Consider the following 21,015-nt stretch of genomic DNA (forward strand, 5'->3'; position numbering starts at 1 on the left):
ACATCCAACACTTGACAAACTGTCCCCCCCACACCATCCAACACTAGACAGACTGTTGCCCCCACACCATCCAACACTAGACAGACTGTTGCCCCCACAACATCCAACACTAGACAGACTGTTCCCCCCCACAACCATCCAACACTAGACAGACTGTTCCCCCCCACACCATCCAACACTAGACAGACTGTTCCCCCCCCCACACCATCCAACACTAGACAGACTGTTCCCCCCCCCCACACCATCCAACACTAGACAAACTGTCCCCCCCACACCATCCAACACTAGAGACTGTTCCCCCCCACACCATCCAACACTAGACAGACTGTTCCCCCCACACCATCCAACACTAGACAGACTGTTCCCCCCACACCATCCAACACTAGACAGACTGTTCCCCCCACACCATCCAACACTAGACAGACTGTTCCCCACCACACACCATCCAAAACCAGACAGACTGTTCCCCCCACACCATCCAACACTAGACATAACTTTCCCCCCCCACACCATCCAACACTAGACAGACTGTTCCCCCCCACACCATCCAACACTAGACAGACTGTTCCCCCCCACACCATCCAACACTAGACAGACTGTTCCCCCCCCACACCATCCAACACTAGACAAACTGTTCCCCCCCACACCATCCAACACTAGAGACTGTTCCCCCCCCACACCATCCAACACTAGACAGACTGTTCCCCCCCACACCATCCAACACTAGACAGACTGTTCCCCCCACACCATCCAACACTAGACAGACTGTTCCTCCCACACCATCCAACACTAGACAGACTGTTCCCCCCACACACCATCCAAAACCAGACAGACTGTTCCCCCCACACCATCCAACACTAGACAGACTGTTCCCCCCACAACATCCAACACTAGAGAGACTGTTCCCACACCATCCAACACTAGACAGACTGTTCCCCCCCACACCATCCAACACTAGACAGACTGTTCCCCCCCCACACCATCCAACACTAGACAAACTGTTCCCCCCCACACCATCCAACACTAGACAGACTGTTCCCCCCCCCACACCATGCAACACTAGACAGACTGTTCCCCCCCACACCATCCAACACTAGACAAACTGTCCCCCCCACACCATCCAACACTAGAGACTGTTCCCCCCCACCATCCAACACTAGTAAGACTTTTCCCCCGCACCCATCCAACACTAGACAGACTGTTCCCCCCACACCATCCAACCCTAGACAAACTGTCCCCCCACACCACCACTAGACAACTGTCCCACCACACCATCCAACACTAGAGACTGTTCCCCCCACACCATCCAACACTAGACAGACTGTTTCCCCCCCCACACCATCCAACACTAGAGCGCTGTTCCCCCGCCCACACCATCCAACACTAGTACAAACTGTTTCCCCCCCACATCATCCAACAATAGACCAGACTGTTCCCCCCCCACACCATCCAACACTAGACAAACTGTTTCCCCCCCACACCATCCAACACTAGACAGACTGTTCCCCCCACACCATCCAACACTAGACAAACTGTCTTCCCCCCCCACACCATCCAACACTAGACAAACTGTCCCCCCCACACCATCCAACACTAGAGACTGTTCCACCCCCACACCATCCAACACTAGACAGACTGTTTCCCCCGCACACCCATCCAACACTAGACAGACTGTTCCCCCCACACCATCCAACACCAGACAGACTGTTCCCCCCACACCATCCAACACTAGACAGACTGTTCCCCCCCCACACCATCCAACACCAGACAGACTGTTCCCCCCACACCATCCAACACTAGACAGACTGTTCCCCCCCCACACCATCCAACACTAGACAAACTGTTCCCTCCCACACCATCCAACACTAGACAAACTGTTCCCCCCACAACATCCAACACTAGAGAGACTGTTCCCCCCCACATCATCCAACACTAGACAGACTGTTCCCCCCCACACCCATCCAACACTAGACAAACTGTCCCCCCACAACATCCAACACTAGAGACTGTTCACCCCCACACCATCCAACACTAGACAGACTGTACCCCCCACACCATCCAACACTAGACAGACTGTTCCCCCCCACACCATCCAACACCAGACAGACTGTTCCCCCCACACCATCCAACACTAGAGAGACTGTTCCCCAACACAACATCAAACACTTGACAAACTGTCCCCCCCACACCATCCAACACTAGACAGACTGTTGCCCCCACACCATCCAACACTAGACAGACTGTTGCCCCCACAACATCCAACACTAGACAGACTGTTCCCCCCCACACCATCCAACACTAGACAGACTGTTCCCCCCCACACCATCCAACACTAGACAGACTGTTCCCCCCCACACCATCCAACACTAGACAGACTGTTCCCCCCCCACACCATCCAACACTAGACAAACTGTCCCCCCCCACACCATCCAACACTAGAGACTGTTCCCCCCCACACCATCCAACACTAGACAGACTGTTCCCCCCACACCATCCAACACTAGACAGACTGTTCCCCCCACACCATCCAACACTAGACAGACTGTTCCCCCCACACCATCCAACACTAGACAGACTGTTCCCCCACACACCATCCAAAACCAGACAGACTGTTCCCCCCACACCATCCAACACTAGACAGACTGTTCCCCCCACAACATCCAACACTAGAGAGACTGTTCCCACACCATCCAACACTAGACAGACTGTTCCCCCCCAAACCATCCAACACTAGACAGACTGTTCCCCCCCCACACCATCCAACACTAGACAAACTGTTCCCCCCCACACCATCCAACACTAGACAGACTGTTCCCCCCACACCATGCAACACTAGACAGACTGTTCCCCCCCACACCATCCAACACTAGACAGACTGTTCCCCCCCACACCATCCAACACTAGACAAACTGTTCCCCCCCACACCATCCAACACTAGACAAACTGTCCCCCCCACACCATCCAACACTAGACAGACTGTTCCCCCCCACACCATCCAACACTAGACAGACTGTTCCCCCGCACACCATCCAACACTAGACAGACTGTTCCCCCCCACACCATCCAACACCAGACAGACTGTTCCCCCCACACCATCCAACACTAGACAGACTGTTCCCCCCCACACCATCCAACACCAGACAGACTGTTCCCCCCACACCATCCAAACACTAGACAGGACTGTTTCCCCCCCCACACCATCCAACACTAGACAAACTGTTCCCTCCCACACCATCCAACACTAGACAAACTGTTCCCCCCACAACATCCAACACTAGAGAGACTGTTCCCCCCCACATCATCCAACACTAGACAGACTGTTCCCCCCCACACCATCCAACACTAGACAAAACTGTCCCCCCACAACATCCAACACTAGAGACTGTTCACCCCCACACCATCCAACACTAGACAGACTGTACCCCCCACACCATCCAACACTAGACAGACTGTTCCCCCCCACACCATCCAACACCAGACCAGACTGTTCCCCCCACACCATCCAACACTAGAGAGACTGTTCCCCAACACAACATCAAACACTTGACAAACTGTCCCCCCCCACACCATCCAACACTAGACAGACTGTTGCCCCCACACCATCCAACACTAGACAGACTGTTGCCCCACAACATCCAACACTAGACAGACTGTTCCCCCCCACACCATCCAACACTAGACAGACTGTTCCCCCCCCACACCATCCAACACTAGACAGACTGTTCCCCCCCACACCATCCAACACTAGACAGACTGTTCCCCCCCCACACCATCCAACACTAGACAAACTGTCCCCCCACACCATCCAACACTAGAGACTGTTCCCCCCCCACACCATCCAACACTAGACAGACTGTTCCCCCCACACCATCCAACACTAGACAGACTGTTCCCCCCACACCATCCAACACTAGACAGACTGTTCCCCCCACACCATCCAACACTAGACAGACTGTTCCCCCACACACCATCCAAAACCAGACAGACTGTTCCCCCCACACCATCCAACACTAGACAAAACTGTTACCCCCCACACCATCCAACACTAGACAGACTGTTCCCCCCCACACCATCCAACACTAGACAGACTGTTCTCCCCCACACCATCCAACACTAGACAGACTGTTCCCCCCCCACACCATCCAACACTAGACAAACTGTCCCCCCACACCATCCAACACTAGAGACTGTTCCCCCCCACACCATCCAACACTAGACAGACTGTTCCCCCCACACCATCCAACACTAGACAGACTGTTCCCCCCACACCATCCAACACTAGACAGACTGTTCCCCCCACACCATCCAACACTAGACAGACTGTTCCCCCACACACCATCCAAAACCAGACAGACTGTTCCCCCCACACCATCCAACACTAGACAGACTGTTCCCCCCACAACATCCAACACTAGAGAGACTGTTCCCACACCATCCAACACTAGACAGACTGTTCCCCCCCAAACCATCCAACACTAGACAGACTGTTCCCCCCCACACCATCCAACACTAGACAAACTGTTCCCCCCCACACCATCCAACACTAGACAGACTGTTCCCCCCACACCATGCAACACTAGACAGACTGTTCCCCCCCACACCATCCAACACTAGACAAACTGTCCCCCCCCACACCATCCAACACTAGAGACTGTTCCCCCCCCCACACCATCCAACACTAGACAGACTGTTCCCCCGCACACCATCCAACACTAGACAGACTGTTCCCCCCACACCATCCAACACTAGACAGACTGTTCTCCCCACACCATCCAACACTAGACAGACTGTTCCCCCCACACCATCCAACACCAGACAGACTGTTCCCCCCACACCATCCAACACTAGACAGACTGTTCCCCCCCACACCATCCAACACTAGACAAACTGTTCTCCCCTACACCATCCAACACTAGACAAACTGTTCCCCCCACAACATCCAACACTAGAGAGACTGTTCCCCCCCACATCATACAACACTAGACAGACTGTTCCCCCCCACACCATCCAACACTAGACAGACTGTTCCCCCCCCACACCATCCAACACTAGACAAACTGTCCCCCCCACACCATCCAACACTAGAGACTGTTCCCCCCCACACCATCCAACACTAGACAGACTGTACCCCCCACACCATCCAACACTAGACAGACTGTTCCCCCCCACACCATCCAACACTAGACAGACTGTTACCCCCACACCATCCAACACTAGACAGACTGTTCCCCCCCACACCATCCAACACCAGACAGACTGTTCCCCCCCACACCATCCAACACTAGACAAACTGTCCCCCCACACCATCCAACACTAGAGACTGTTCCCCCCCACACCATCCAACACTAGACAGACTGTTCCCCCCCACACCATCCAACACTAGACAGACTGTTCCCCCCACACCATCCAACACTAGACAAACTGTTCCCCCCCTACATCATCCAACACTAGACAGACTGTTCCCCCCACACCATCCAACACTAGACAGACTGTTCCCCCCCACACCATCCAATACCAGACAGACTGTTCCCCCCACACCATCCAACACTAGACAGACTGTTCCCCCCCACACCATCCAACACTAGACAGACTGTTCCCCCCACACCATCCAACACTAGACAGACTGTTCCCCCTACACCATCCAATACCAGACAGACTGTTTCCCCCCACACCATCCAACACTAGACAGACTGTTCCCCCCCACACCATCCAACACTAGACAGACTGTTCCCCCCACACCATCCAACACTAGACAGACTGTTCCCCCCCACACCATCCAACACCAGACAGACTGTTCCCCCCACACCATCCAACACTAGACAGACTGTTCCCCCCCACACCATCCAACACTAGACAAACTGTTCCCCCCACAACATCCAACACTAGACAGACTGTTCCCCCCCACACCATCCAACACTAGACAAACTGTTCTCCCCACACCATCCAACACTAGACAGACTGTTCTTCCCCACACCATCCAACACTAGAGCCTGTTCCCCCCCACACCATCCAACACTAGACAAACTGTTCCCCCCCACATCATCCAACAATAGACAGACTGTTCCCCCCCCACACCATCCAACACTAGACAGACTGTTCCCCCCCACACCATCCAACACTAGACAGACTGTTCTCCCCCACACCATCCAACACTAGACAGACTGTTCCCCCCCACACCATCCAACACTAGACAAACTGTTCCCCCCCCTACATCATCCAACACTAGACAGACTGTTCCCCCCCTACATCATCCAACACTAGACAAACTGTTCCCCCCACACCATCCAACACTAGACAGACTGTTCCCCCCCACACCATCCAACACCAGACAGACTGTTCCCCCCACACCATCCAACACTAGACAGACTGTTCCCCCCACACCATCCAACACTAGACAAACTGTTCTCCCCCACACCATCCAACACTAGACAAACTGTTCCCCCCACAACATCCAACACTAGAGAGACTGTTCCCCCCCACATCATACAACACTAGACAGACTGTTCCCCCCCACACCATCCAACACTAGACAGACTGTTCCCCCCCACACCATCCAACACTAGACAAACTGTCCTCCCCACACCATCCAACACTAGAGACTGTTCCCCCCCACACCATCCAACACTAGACAGACTGTACCCCCCACACCATCCAACCACTAGACAGACTGTTCCCCCCCACACCATCCAACACTAGACAGACTGTTACCCCCACACCATCCAACACTAGACAGACTGTTCCCCCCCACACCATCCAACACCAGACAGACTGTTCCCCCCCACACCATCCAACACTAGACAAACTGTCCCCCCCACACCATCCAACACTAGAGACTGTTCCCCCCCACACCATCCAACACTAGACAGACTGTTCCCCCCCACACCATCCAACACTAGACAGACTGTTCCCCCCCACACCATCCAACACTAGACAAACTGTTCCCCCCCTACATCATCCAACACTAGACAGACTGTTCCCCCCACACCATCCAACACTAGACAGACTGTTCCCCCCCACACCATCCAATACCAGACAGACTGTTCCCCCAACACCATCCAACACTAGACAGACTGTTCCCCCCCCCACCATCCAACACTAGACAGACTGTTCCCCCCCACACCATCCAACACAAGACAGACTGTTCCCCCTACACCATCCAATACCAGACAGACTGTTCCCCCCACACCATCCAACACTAGACAGACTGTTCCCCCCCACACCATCCAACACTAGACAGACTGTTCCCCCCACACCATCCAACACTAGACAGACTGTTCCCCCCCACACCATCCAACACCAGACATACTGTTCCCCCCACACCATCCAACACTAGACAGACTGTTCTCCCCCACACCATCCAACACTAGACAAACTGTTCCCCCACAACATCCAACACTAGACAGACTGTTCCCCCCCACACCATCCAACACTAGACAAACTGTTCTCCCCCACACCATCCAACACCAGACAGACTGTTCCCCCCCACACCATCCAACACTAGAGCCTGTTCCCCCCACACCATCCAACACTAGACAAACTGTTCCCCCCCACATCATCCAACAATAGACAGACTGTTCCCCCCCCACACCATCCAACACTAGACAGACTGTTCCCCCCCACACCATCCAACACTAGACAGACTGTTCTCCCCCACACCATCCAACACTAGACAGACTGTTCCCCCCCACACCATCCAACACTAGACAAACTGTTCCCCCCCTACATCATCCAACACTAGACAGACTGTTCCCCCCCTACATCATCCAACACTAGACAAACTGTTCCCCCCACACCATCCAACACTAGACAAACTGTTCCCCCCCTTCATCATCCAACACTAGAGTGCCCTATCTCTAACTAATGGCTTTAGGTTCAGCCCCTTCTCCTCTCCTCTCTCATTTTGTCTGTTTCTTTTCTTTTCCTCTCCCTTCCTGTCTCGTCCCCGTCCATCTCTTCTCGCTCCTCTCTTCTTCCCTCTCACCATCTCCTCTCTTCCCATCGCACTCCTCCCTTTCCTTTTCACCCTCTCCTCTCCTCTCCTCTACCCTTTCCTTTCCTCCTTCCCTCTAGGTGAAGAGGGGAACTGCTCTGGTCTGTCAGGCAGCATCAGCCCTGACTGTGGATGTAAATATAAATAGAATAGGGGTGGGTGGTAGGCGGCATGGTGGGCTGTTCCCTTCTGAAGCAAACTGTTTGGTGTCTGTTTCTCTCTCTCTCTGTGTGTGTGTGTGTGTGAGTGCGTGTGTGTGTCTTATAGAGAGAGGAAAAGAGAGATTCCAACACTGGTGAGTTCCTTCACTTTCTGGATTAATCTGAGAAGTAGGACAGTGAACGAATTTAGGGTTTAATCCCACTGTTGTCCAAGGGCGGACACTCCTAATCTCTCATTATGGACCATTACCCCAGTCAGATTACAGGTTTACACAAGGGTTGTGTGTTGTGTGTGTGTGTGTATGTGTGTATCTTAGAGAGAGAGAGGAAAATAGACATTCCAAACACTGCGGAGGATGATGAGTGCCCCTAGACACACATTGACAGCACGCTACTATAGAACACCATGTTTATTGAAAGCACACACACACATATCAAACAGTTTGTTACGCTGCTGACACATTGCAGCAGAGGAAAGAGAGTCGTACATTTTGCCATAATGAGTCAAAGATGAATTGAACCAGTCAGCTATGGTTATGCAAATTCTAGAGAGGGGCGGGTGGTCATTAAACAGAGCTAGTTTCCTTCCAGAACGCTGAGTGCTGCAGTGTGTCCTAAATGGTGCCCTTTTCCTTATATAGTGCACTACTTTTTCAAAAGCTCATAGGGATCATAGGGCTCTGGGAAAAAAGAATGCACTTTGTAGCAAATAGGGTGAGATGAGGGACGCAATTACCATCATCACCATGAGTCACATGTCAACGAGACAGTTACCATCATCACCATGAGTCACATGTCAACAGTTACCATCATCACCATGAGTCACATGTCAACGAGATAGTTACCATCATCACCATGAGTCACATCTCAACGAGACAGTTACCATCATCACCATGAGTCACATGTCAACAAGACAGTTACCATCATCACCATGAGTCACATGTCAACGAGACAGTTACCATCATCACCATGAGTCACATGTCAACGAGACAGTTACCATCAACACCATGAGTCACATGTCAACGAGAGTTACCATCATCACCATGAGTCACATGTCAATTAGAAAGTTACCATCATCACCATGAGTCACATGTCAACGAGACAGTTACCATCATCACCATGAGTCACATGTCAACGAGACAGTTACCATCATCACCATGAGTCACATGTCAACGAGACAGTTACCATCATCACCATGAGTCACATGTCAACGAGACAGTTACCATCATCACCATGAGTCACATGCCAACGAGACAGTTACCATCATCACCATGAGTCACATGTCAACAAGACAGTTACCATCATCACCATGAGTCACATGTCAACGAGACAGTTACCATCATCACCATGAGTCACATGTCAACAGTTACCATCATCACCATGAGTCACATGTCAACGAGACAGTTACCATCATCACCATGAGTCACATGTCAACAAGACAGTTACCGTCATCACCATGAGTCACATGTCAACGAGACAATTACCATCATCACCATGAGTCACATGTCAACGAGACAGTTACCATCATCACCATGAGTCACATGTCAACAGTTACCATCATCACCATGAGTCACATGCCAACGAGACAGTTACCATCATCACCATGAGTCACATGCCAATGAGACAGTTACCATCATCACCATGAGTCACATGACAACGAGACAGTTACCATCAACACCATGAGTCACATGTCAACGAGACAGTTACCATCATCACCATGAGTCACATGTCAACGAGACAGTTACCATCAACACCGTGAGTCACATGTCAACGAGAGTTACCATCATCACCATGAGTCACATGTCAACGAGACAGTTACCATCATCACCATGAGTCACATGTCAACGAGACAGTTACCATCATCACCATGAGTCACATGTCAACGAGACAGTTACCATCATCACCATGAGTCACATGTCAATGAGACAGTTACCATCATCACTATGAGTCACATGTCAACGAGACAGTTACCATCATCACCATGAGTCACATGTCAACGAGACAGTTACCATCATCACCATGAGTCACATGTCAACGAGACAGTTACCATCCTCACCATGAGTCACATGTCAACAGTTACCATCATCACCATTAGTCACATGTCAACAGTTACATCCTCACCATGAGTCACATGTCAACGAGACAGTTACCATCATCACCGTGAGTCACATGTCAACGAGACAGTTACCATCATCACCATGAGTCACATGTCAACAAGACAGTTACCATCATCACCATGAGTCACATGTCAACAAGACAGTTACCATCATCACCATGAGTCACATGTCAACAAGACAGTTACCATCATCACCATGAGTCACATGTCAACAGTTACCATCATCACCATTAGTCACATGTCAACAGTTACATCCTCACCATGAGTCACATGTCAACGAGACAGTTACCATCATCACCGTGAGTCACATGTCAACGAGACAGTTACCATCATCACCATGAGTCACATGTCAACGAGAGTTACCATCATCACCATGAGTCACATGTCAACAAGACAGTTACCATCATCACCATGAGTCACATGTCAACGAGACAGTTACCATCATCACCATGAGTCACATCTCAACGAGACAGTTACCATCATCACCATGAGTCACATGTTAACGAGACAGTTACCATCATCACCATGAGTCACATGTCAACGAGAGTTACCATCATCACCATGAGTCACATGTCAACGAGACAGTTACCATCATCACCATGAGTCACATGTCAACAAGACAGTTACCATCATCACCATGAGTCACATGTTAACGAGACAGTTACCATCATCACCATGAGTCACATGTCAACGAGACAGTTACCATCAACACCATGAGTCACATGCCAACGAGACAGTTACCATCATCACCATGAGTCACATGTCAACGAGACAGTTACCATCATCACCATGAGTCACATGTCAACGAGACAGACTGTATTATCTTTAATCCTCCATATTAAAAGAGCTGTATGACACTTAGGATGTGAATCACAGGGAATACACACAGCCAGACACACACATACCCAGACAGACACACATACACATTGCATGCTTACACACACACATACATAGGCTTACACAGTGACTGACTGGCTGTAGACACACACATAAAGTACATGCACACACACTGTCATAGCACCCCGTGGCACAGTTGTGACAGTTGACAGCGTGCGTTCCAATGAGTAACCATGCTGAGTGAGGGCTCAGAATATAATAACTGACAAATGAATATCAGGCAAAGCTCTACTTAGCTCGCATAATCCAGACCCAGGGTATTTGGAAGAATTATTCCTATTTCTATTTCTGTAAAGCATGTCAAGTCTGGGCCAGTGATACTCCTGAGTACAGGGACAGTGATCCTCTCCTGTAAATCTGAAACACTAACTGTTCTCCCATAGAGATAGGACAACTTGTTTATGTTTATGGTTCTAACCTTATAATTAGAATGAGTAGAATGATTTACCAGTCAAATTGCCAGGGTCAGTGCGATTCCGAGCTCGTTCTATTCATTCTCTTTCTACGGACCAACCACCCTTTTCACTGCTTGTCAGACTACATCAGATAAGTCCAAACAAATGTCCCAAATTCAAAGCTGAATGGAAACCAATTATAGTGCCATAATACATATCAAAGTGGTTATGAATGTGCTCTATATATTGTAGCTATATCAGATGTCCTCAGTCCGAGACCACAGTTCTTGCTGCTCCGCCAATGGGATCATTTGGGTTCTGTCTCTTTTACTTTTGATATTGGCAGTGGGTGAGTCTCAATTGTGTCTTTGTTTCCTCAGGTCCCTCTCCTTACCTCCTTTGCAAAACCCATTGGAGGAGAAGACTTAAGGAGAGGAACATAAGATCTTCTGCTTGAATTTTTATGTTTTTCACCTAGTTCTCCAACTATGGGGGAGGGTCATAATAATAATAACAAATACAATATACACTACCGTTCAACATTTTTGGGTCACTTAGAAATAGCCTTCATTTCTCAGAACAACAATAGGCTGATGAGTTTCAGAAGAAAGGTCTTTGTTTCTGGCCATTTTGAGCCTGTAATCGAACCCACAAATGCTGATGCTCCAGATACTGAACTAGTCTCAAGAAGGCCAGTTTTATTGCTTCTTTAATCAGAACAACAGTTTTCAGCTGTGCTAACATAATTGAAAAATGGTTTTCTAATGATCAATTAGCCTTTTAAAATGATAAACTTGGATTAGCTAACACAACGTGACATTGGAACGCAGGAGTGATGGTTGCTGATAATGGGTCTCTGTACGCCTATGTAGATTTTCCATGAAAAGTCAGCCGTTTCCAGCCACAATAGTCATTTACAACATTAACAATGTCTACACTGTATTTCTTATCAATTTGATGTTATTTTAATTGACAAAACATGTGCTTTTCTTTCAAAAACAAGAACGTTTCTAAGTGACCCCAAACTTTTGAATGGTAGTGTATATATATAAAAAGGGGATTGGAAATGATTAATGTAATGTTATTTGATAGTCTCCAATTCTATCTGCTAATTTCATAGCTGGTCTATCCCCTTAAAAATATATATATATATATATATATATATATATATATATATATATATATATATTCTGCTCTAATGTGCTTTGAGAAGGAGACTACGACAGAGGACAAGAGGAATCAAGATAGAACCAATTGAGATTGACCCAGTGTTATTACTTACTAGCATATATGGGCTTCCTCTAGCCTACCATACTGAACCACTGTATACAATCAGGCTGATGTGAGAGCCTAGACATGGGTCTAATCTATAACAGATACCAATGGCATTATCTTAATCAATTTCGACTTCACAGTCAATCTAGATCAGTCCACACTGACATGGAGTGTAAAAACTCTCTTCCTTCGAAATCCTTGAGTCACCAAACGTTTGGCAGCATTTCAGACACACTCCTTGGTGGACAGGTTTAGTAGAAATTGAAACTGCAGCCACAGGCACTGATATGAGTCCATAGTGTTTCACAGGATCAATGAAGCTGACATCTTTTGAAGGTCCTTTTCCATGGCCCAGATGAGACAGTTGTTGAATTCTGTGGGTAGTGAGTTAGCCGTACTGACTAAAAAGAATGCATGCTTCAATGCTTTATTCATCATTATAAGAAGATACATAATTAATACATTAATGAAAACATGTACTATTTTTAGTAGGTATGAGTAGTATTACATTTGTGTACAGGCTGGATCTATAGGCCTACTGCAACTCTGTCACGGTTATCTGCAATTCTCATCTACTCCTCCCAGTTGGTTAGCCACAGTCAATGTGTAACAGCACTGTTTCTGCAGTATCGTGTGAGGAAATGGTCATATGGATTAGAACGCTATGCATACTGTATCGATGTGGTGTGTTGAACGAAGACAGGAGACCAGGGTGAATAGTTGACTACTGTCCTCTATGGGTGACTGTCCATGGGAAGAGATAGGAGACCAGGGTGAATAGTTGACTATTGTCCTCTATGGGTGACTGTCCATGGGAAGAGATAGGAGACCAGGGTGAATAGTTGACTACTGTCCTCTATGGGTGACTGTCCATGGGAAGAGATAGGAGACCAGGGTGAATAGTTGACTATTGTCCTCTATGGGTGACTGTCCATGGGAAGAGATAGGAGACCAGGGTGAATAGTTGACTACTGTCCTCTATGGGTGACTGTCCATGGGAAGAGATAGGAGACCAGGGTGAATAGTTGACTACTGTCCTCTATGGGTGACTGTCCATGGGAAGAGATAGGAGACCAAGGTGAATAGTTGACTACTGTCCTCTATGGATGACTGTCCATGGGAAGAGATAGGAGACCAGGGTGAATAGTTGACTACTGTCCTCTATGGGTGACTGTCCATGGGAACAGATAGGAGACCAGGGTGAATAGTTGACTACTGTTCTCTATGGGGGACTGTCCATGGGAAGAGATAGGAGACCAGGGTGAATAGTTGACTACTGTCCTCTATGGGTGACTGTCCATGGGAAGAGATAGGAGACCAGGGTGAATAGTTGACTACTGTCCTCTATGGGTGACTGTCCATGGGAAGAGATAGGAGACCAGGGTGAATAGTTGATTTCAGGAGAAGTAATGTAAGAGGACTGACTTCGATGAGTTTACAGAGACCAAAGAAGCTAGGCCACCTCTGGCATACCTACTGGGCAGCTTGCTCCCCTCCTCTCCTCCCCTCAACCCTGTGTTCAGATGTTTCAGATTAAACCTATTCCAAAATCTTACTGAGTTCCACCCCTCCTCCTGTTACTACCGGGCCAAACACATTGCTCATCTCATCTTGGAACATCATTGGCACAGAGATTGATGATGTCATTCTAGGGACACGTTTTCTAATCAAATTGTCTGCAGAGGGTATTATGTTGTCATAAAGGGGATGAATGAAAATAGGATGATTTGCTGAAAAGGTCTGCTGGTCATTACGTCTGTTATTATTATGTGTCCAGGACCCTATCTATTCCTGTTGTTTGCTGGACCTTGTATTTACTTTTCTACAGTAAACACAAATCCATTCCAGCCTACCTTCAGAGAGAATTATAACAAACATATCGGGACTCCATCCTTAACTGCTCTGCTGTGGCTTCCATTGGGAGACTGATACAGTATGTCAGTTGTACAGTATATTATCTCTGAAGTATTATCCTGTCTTCTCACCAACACTCAGAGCCATGTCATCGTGGAATGCTCTGCCACCAGAGATTACTCATCAAAAAGCAAGTTTAGCTTTAAAAAACTGATAAACATATACATATATATTGTATCACAGCTTCCTCTCCTCTTTCTAAAGATCTAATTGAACTGTATATAAGAATATCAGTATGTATTAATAGTGTGTAAATAGTATTTTTGTTGTGTTATTTCATGTCCTTGTCTTTAACTGTTTTGTACTTTGTCAAGTACGGTATTTACACACCTTGACTTTTTCCACGTTGTTGTGTTACAGCCTGAATTCAAAATGGATTATATTGAGATTCTTTTGTCGCTGGCCTACACACAATACCCCATAATGTCAAAATGGAATTATGTTTTATAAATGTTTACAAATTAATTAAAAATGAAAATCTAAAATGTCTTGAGTCAATAAGTATTCAAGCCCTTTGTTATGGTAAACCTAAATAAGTTCAGGAGTAAAAATGTGCTTAACAAGTCACATAATAAGTTGCATGGATAAGAGTGTTTGACGTGATGTTTTTATGACTATCTCATCTCTGTACCACACACATAAAATAATCTGTAAGGTCCCTCAGTTGAGCACTGAATTTCAAACACATATTCAACCACAAAGACCTGGGTGGTTTTCCAATGCCTCGCAAAGAAGGGCACCTATTGGCAGATGGGAAGAAGACGAAAAAAGCTGACATTTAATATTTATTTCAGCATGGGGAAGTTATTAATTACACTTAGGATGGTGTACTACTACACCCACTCACTACAAAGTTACGGCGTCTTTCTGAACTCAGTTGCCGGAGAGGAAGAAAACCGCTCAGGGATTTCACCATGAGGCCAATGGTGACTTTAAAACCGTTACAGAGTTTAATGGCTGTGATAGGAGAAAACTGAGGATGGATCAACAACCTTGAAGTTACTCCACAATACTAACCTAAATGACAGAGTGAAAAGAAAGAAGCCTGTACAGAATAAAAGTATTTCAAAACATGCATTCTGTTTGCAATAAGGCTCCAAAGTAAAACTGCCAAAAAATATGGCAAAGAAATGTACTTTATGTCCTGAATACAAAGCGTTATGTTTGGGGAAAATCCAACACAACACATCACTGAGTACCACTCTTCATATTTTCATGCATGTTGGTGGCTGCATCATGTTATGGGAAAACTTGTCATTGGCAAGGACTAGGGATTTTTTTAGTATATAAAAAAAACAGAATAGAGCTAAGCACAGGCAAAATCCTAGAGGAAAACCTGGTTCAGTCTGCTTTACACCAGACACTGGAAGACAAATTCACCTTTCAGCAGGACAATAACCTAAAACACAAGGCCAAATATACACTGGAGTTTCTTACCAAGACGACATTGAATGTTTCTGAGTGGCCTAGTTACATTTTTTACCTTAAATTGTCTTGAAAATCGATGGCTGTCTAGCAATGAACAACAACCAACTTAACAGAGCTTGAAGAATTTTTTTAAGAATAATGTGCACAAATATTGTACAATCCTGGTGTGCAAAGCTTTAATTGCTGCCAAATGTGATTCTAACATGTACTGACTCAGGGGTGTGAATACTATTTAAATGAGATACAGTATTTCTGTATTTCTTAATAAAAAAATGTGCCCAAACAAATGTTAAATATGTTTTTACTTTGTAATTATGGTGGAGTGTGTAGATGGGTGAGACAGAAAAAATTGATTTAATGTCATGGGCATCGTATGGATTGGACCAAAATGCAGCGGGAATGTGTATGCTCATTTTCTCTTTATTAAATAAAATGAACACTGAACAAAAAGAACGACAAAAAACAGTCCTGTCAGGCACACAGCTAAACAAGGAACAACTACCCACAAAATCCCATAGAAAAACACCCCTCTTAAATAGGACCTTCAATTAGAAGCAACTAGGAGCAGCTGCTTCCAATTGAAGGTCAACCCAACAAACACCACATAGAAATAGACATACTAGAACTAACATAGAAATAGACTAACAAGAACATAACCCAACAAACCCCGAAACACTCTAAACAAACACCCCTCTTAAAACAGAACATAGCCCAACAAACCCCGAAACACTAAACAAACACACCCCTGCCACGTCCTGACCAAACTACAATAACAAATAACCCCTTTACTGGTCAGGACGTGACATTTAAATAATTTTGAATTCAGGCTGTAACACAACAAAATAGGTATGAATACTTTCTGAAGGCATTGTATTTGTATGTTTTATGTGGATCCCAGGAAGAGTAGCTGCTGCATGTTTAGCAGCTAATGGGGATCCTAATTTTTACAATTTTTATTTCACCTTTATTTAACCAGGTAGGCTAGTTGAGAACAAGTTCTCATTTGCAACTGCGACCTGGCCAAGATAAAGCATAGCAGTTCGACACATACAACACAGATTTACACATGGAATGAACAAAACATACAGTAGAAAAAAGAAAACAAAAAGTCTATATACAGTGGGTGCAAATTAGGTAAAATAAGGGAATTAAGGCAATAAATAGGCCATGGTGGCGAAGTAATTACAATATGGCAATTAAACACTGGAATGGTAGATGTGCAAAAGATGGATGTGCAAGTAGAGATACTGGGGTGCAAAAGGAGCAAAATAAATAAATAAATAAATACAGTATGGGGATGAGGTAGATAGATGGGCTGTATACAGATGGGCTATGAACAGGTGCAGTGATCTGTGAGCTGCTTAAAGCTAGTGAGGGAGATGGGAATCTCCAGCTTCAGTGATTTTTGCAGTTCGTTCCAGTCAGTGGCAGCAGAGAACTGGAAGGAAAGGCGACCAAAGGAGGGATTGGCTTTGGGGGTGACCAGTGAGATATACCTGCTGGAGCACGTGCTACGAGTGGGTACTGCTATAGTGACCCGTGAGCTGAGATAAGGCGGGGCTTTACCTAGCAGAGACTTGTAGATAACCTGTAGCCAGTGGGTTTGGCAATGAGTATGAAGCGAGGGCCAGCCAACGAGAGCGTATAGGTCGCAGTGGTGGGTAGTGTATGGGGCTTTGGTGACAAAACGGATGGCACTGTGATAGACTGCATCCAGTTTGTTGAGTAGAGTGTTGGAGGCTATTTTATAGATGACATCGCCGAACAATAAAGCTGTCCTGACATTAGGGCATGAGGCTACACGCACAAGTGGTCGATGAGTGTTTATCCACCGGTTGCATCAGACATACTGTGTTTTTGTTTTGGTTATTATTCCCATGACACCCATAGGTCTAAATGTAATTTCTACTTAGTTTTTGTTATTCAAACGTCTACAGGCCTAAATGGCAAATGTAAACATGATCAAACTTCAATATGTGCTAATTCAAGTCCAATTTCAGGACTCAGCCATGTAGGCTAAATAACTGCTAAACACAGGCCTATATTTCAGGGTTTAGCCATGTAGGCTAAATAACTAATAAACATAGGCAAATATTTTGTTGATAAAAAATATATTTATTTCAATATCTTTGGCGATGTCAAAACCTAGCCTACCCACTCGAATTTAGGGCTACTCACCTGAACACCATCAAAACGACAATGAAGGACCCATAATGTAGGCTATAGCCGATACCGTTATCCCCGTTGATTGACAGGTATGGAAAAAGACCCAAGTCACTCTCATTAAATTCAGTCGTCTTTCGATTTCGCTCTCAAAACTCTGTCAAAGCCGCAGTCTGACTGCAGAGCAGAGCGCAGCATTCTATATGTCCGAATACTGCACAGGGATGCACTGCAGTGGACTGACTAGAATAGAAACCCTGTTAAAATAACTTTGCTCACGCTTTGCATAGAGACGCGTTCGACTTGCCTTGCATGGCGTAGAAAAATCTTCCAATAGATTTAGTAGCACGGATAGCCTCTCGTAGCCTCACTTCAGAAGTGCAGATCGCCTGAACCAGCATGAACAGTAACAGTATGCGCCGAGACACCGCCATATAACCGAGGAGCCCTTGCTTCGCGTCTCCCTCATCTTCTCCCCCTTGAAGAATCGCCAAGCAAACTCTGAATAATCGGATTATTAGAGTCCTGGCTAGAGAGAGAAACACTAATCCAGATTAAAACAGTCGTACAGCAGCACCTATGTTGTTCTCGGCTCAGTATGAAAACACTGTCACACTTGTCTATAGGATAGGATCTTCACTCACACGTGTTTTGGTCAGCGTCTCAAACCATCACTTCTAAAAACGCATCCAGGTCTTTCTAGCAGCTCAATGAAGTAGAGTTATGTAAATGCATGGATTAAACTGAAGGTAAAACCAATGAAGAAAAATATTTGAACCCCTCTGTGAATACTGTCCACCACATCAAAAGAAATCCAATATCACCATGGGATATTTTCCTTTCAGACTGATACAGGTTAGAAGTGTCCATCAGGGATACTGATTTATCCAACTAAATGACCTACTATGGTAGATTTCCTTGGACAGATGAAGTTCAAGGCTAAACCACAACCAATGTATTCTCCATTACAGAAGCAATCTGGAATTGGTACATACATTTATTAACTTTTACATTAATAATATATAGCCATTGTTTCTAGTAAAATATAACTTCACCACTATTTTTCAACAGTCTTGCTGCTGCTTAATTCATCCCTCTGTTTTTATCCCTCTACATCCAGTGGGGGTTTTGTTCATCTGCCTCCCCATCCATCATGCCTGGTAGTGTGTGTGTGAGCACAGCTGGGTCCTGGCAGGACGTGTGTATATGTGTTTGGTTGTGCTTGCGTGTGTGTGTGTGTGTGTGTGTGTGTGTGTGTGTGTGTGTGTGTGTGTGTGTGTGTGTGTGTGTGTGTGTGTGTGTGTGTGTGTGTGTGTGTGTGTGTATGTATGTATGTGTGTATGTATGTATGTGTGTATGTGTGTTTGCAGCCAGATCGCTCATGATCCACTTTGAAATCCGACATCCGTCCAGGTACCCAAAACTGGCCGTTAAGGGCAACAGTGAGCGTTGTGGACATTGTGGACCGGGGTGGCAGATGGGCGTAAATTGCGAGCTCCAGCTCTGAAGGTCGTATGCTCAATCCCAGTGATAGACACTTGTTTTAAATGTTTTTGTTTTAACCCTTTCCCAAACCTTAACCATTCAGAATGAAGGCCTAAACTTAACTGTGGAGTTGTTTTTGTTTTAACCCTAAGCCGCGAACTTCAGCTCTGAGGGTCGTGTGTTCAAAGCCAAGTATAGACACTCCTTTGATTTTTTGGGGGGTTTTAACCCTATTCCAAACCTTAACCCTTAACTTAACCATTCAAAATTAATGCCTAAACTTGTGACAGCAGGGGTGCAACCTGTGGTGTCCAAAACACCTCGAAATGTGACGTTTGGAGCAACTTCAAAATGTTTGACGTTTGGAGAAATGTGGACAAATGGCGGAATCTGAAGTCAAATTGGTCAAACTACGAGATCTTGTTTGAGATCTTGTGTGTGTGTGTGTGTGTGCGTGTGTGTGTGTGTGTGTGTGTGTGTGTGTGTGTGTGTGTGTGTGTGTGTGTGTGTGTGTGTGTGTGTGTGTGTGCGTGTGAGAGCACAGTTGGGGCCAGGCTGGACATGAACTTTGGGACACAATGGATTACACGAGTTCCTGCTTATCTCGTTTGGACACTGCAGGGGGCAAGGAGAACAGACCAAACACCGGCACAGACACAATACACTGACCTTCAGCATTTAACAGGACGATACATTATCATCAACATGGCATTAGGTTCATACAGAGTCTATATGTAGTTATAGACTATGGTTCTCTTGCCAAGAGGTGTTTTCCATGTCTATATGGTCCTGGACTTGCACATATGTGTGAGCGACCAGGTATTCAACCAGGTTCATCTGCATGGCTCAATACCACCTTAGCCCACTGGTCTAAAGGCACTCTGGGAAATAACGTAAGTCTTCAGGTCTCAACCACCTCCTTCCACACGATATTGAAACAGAGCCAACAAAGTAGACTAATTGTTTTTTCTCACCAGCGTTGACTCTGTAATGATTATAATAAATGTCACATCATCTATATGACCTTGGGATTCAAACAGACTTTCAGCTCTGATTTTATTGACCTGCTGTACTTAACATAAACGTGATTGCTACAATATAATGAGTCTTAGTCACAGACTGTTTTTTTGGGGGTTTTTTTACAGTCAAGGAAACGTAAAATTGTGCAGTCAATCAATGTTATTGGACCTT

The 21,015-nt window shown here is 46.3% G+C and overlaps 1 protein-coding gene across 1 annotated transcript in view; it reads right to left on the reverse strand.

Annotated features, from left to right (window-relative positions):
• The window catches only part of LOC115171709 (testis-expressed protein 2-like), a 43,242-nt gene extending 24,389 nt beyond the window's left edge, over window positions 1–18,853 (reverse strand). The window contains exon 1 of the mRNA XM_029728773.1: window positions 18,355–18,853. The gene's annotated coding sequence lies outside the window, so the exon portion shown is untranslated. The remainder of the gene's footprint in view (window positions 1–18,354) is intronic.
• Window positions 18,854–21,015: the final 2,162 nt, after the last annotated feature.

Source organism: Salmo trutta, chromosome 32, assembly GCF_901001165.1.
Source record: "Salmo trutta chromosome 32, fSalTru1.1, whole genome shotgun sequence".
Taxonomy (NCBI): Eukaryota; Metazoa; Chordata; class Actinopteri; order Salmoniformes; family Salmonidae; genus Salmo; species Salmo trutta.